Below are 1,762 nucleotides of genomic sequence, written 5' to 3' on the forward strand. Positions count from 1 at the left end.
ATCCATAATATATAGCTGGTGTAGGTACTGGTGTAAATGGTATTTTGCATGGGAAAATTTCGAAATTTGATAAGAATGACCTTGTGAAAGTACAAACCTTAGATTATTATAACAAAAAATATAGAAAATAAATGATTTTGTTAAATTAACTTGGTTAGTATAATTATAAATCATTTTGATTTATTGGTGCTAAAATGAAATAGAATATTTTTACTATACAAGAATACTGCAACTTCTGACTGGAATATAAATGGTTGAGGTAGGGCATATTGTAAAGTTATACTGATGTGTATCACCATCTTGCTTATTTCTGTCGGGAAGCAGTCATGGTTTCCTATTTAAATAAAACACAGCACAATTGATCTCACATCCAAAGTTAGATGATGGCATTCACGTTTTGTTTTCTGGTGTTTGATAACCAAGTTACACCAAGTGGCCTGTGACCACGTTCATCCTTCTACCCAGTATATATAAAATTTTTTTTTTTTTTGTAGACAAATGTTCGATAATGATAAAATTTTATGGAAAAATTATAAGGAGCACATAAAATGTCTGAAACATGAAAATTAAGATTGATGCACTATATTTGAAGCAGAAGGTTATGTAAGTATGATTAGATTAACACTAAATTTTTCATGGTCGTATTTTTTCAATATTTGTTACATACTTAAGATACTTTGTTTCTCCTTTTCAGAAGAAGAACTGATTCAGCAAGGAATGTGAACTCACAAGGGATCTTAATTTTTTTTTAAATATATTTATAATTTATAAATTAATAATTGAAATAGTTCATATGAACTAAATTGATACCAATTTTGTTTTAAAATAGATTGTTTAGTTCTTATAGTTATAGTATATTACATTTGAATAGTTTTTGTAATTAGTAAGTTAGTAATATATGAAAATACTGATATAAATTTTTGTAAATAACCTTTTGTAAATTCTACGAGAAGATGATTTTAATTAATGGTAATTCAAAAGCATTATTGTGGAATATATTTGCTAAGTCGTGTTTTCTGTATGAGCAGATATAAATGAAAATGCCCAAACATGATTACATTTCTTACATTTTCATTCTGTGAAATCAATATGCTTGTGACTGTGTGATTAATAATTTATTAAAACTTAAGTGATAGACAGTGACCCCTATGGCACTACTAAAGCTTATAAGCACTGGTGACCACTTATCACGAGCCGGGCTGCGTGCTCGTCTGCCGTTGAGGGCAATAAAAATTTTCGAAACTCTTTCTTAGATGTAATATTAATGTACATTTAATTTTAATTAAAAGATAAATTTACATTTTATGTTTGCATGTGTATGTTTATAATTCATTTGCATGTAACGAACATCAGTTTCTTTTGTAACAAAATTCAAACTAATGGTTTGCAATGAATGTAATTAACTTTAAGATGATTTTCTTTCAATCTGCTGTTTGTTTCATCTAGTATTACCAAAGCTAAAGCGTCAGAAACGTCAGAATAGAAATAAATTAGAAGGGAAATAAAACTATAACTATTGTAATCATGTCTAAGATTTCTATAAGCGTCATTAAGTACAAACTATCAATATTTAAGAGTACTTTAAATCATCATTACATTTTTTAAACATTTTTTTTTTTTTTCAAATTATGTAACAAAACGCTTTGTGCAGAACAAAATTGTTTCTTAAATGTGTAAATATTTATAAGAATGCTAAGAATAATTTAGTATTCACTTTAGTGTGTGTATTATCTCAACAATGCTAGTTTAAATGACAATTATT

General features: G+C 27.0%; 1 long non-coding RNA gene across 1 annotated transcript; it reads left to right on the forward strand.

The window, feature by feature from the left end:
* Positions 1–494: 494 nt before the first annotated feature.
* On the forward strand, positions 495–1,425 carry LOC134201677 (uncharacterized). Its single transcript, XR_009977014.1, has 2 exons — positions 495–603; positions 695–1,425. It is a non-coding gene; the product is annotated as an uncharacterized LOC134201677 (long non-coding RNA).
* The last annotated feature ends 337 nt before the right edge of the window (positions 1,426–1,762 follow it).

Source organism: Bombyx mori, chromosome W (genome assembly GCF_030269925.1).
Source record: "Bombyx mori chromosome W, ASM3026992v2".
NCBI classification, from domain to species: domain Eukaryota; kingdom Metazoa; phylum Arthropoda; class Insecta; order Lepidoptera; family Bombycidae; genus Bombyx; species Bombyx mori.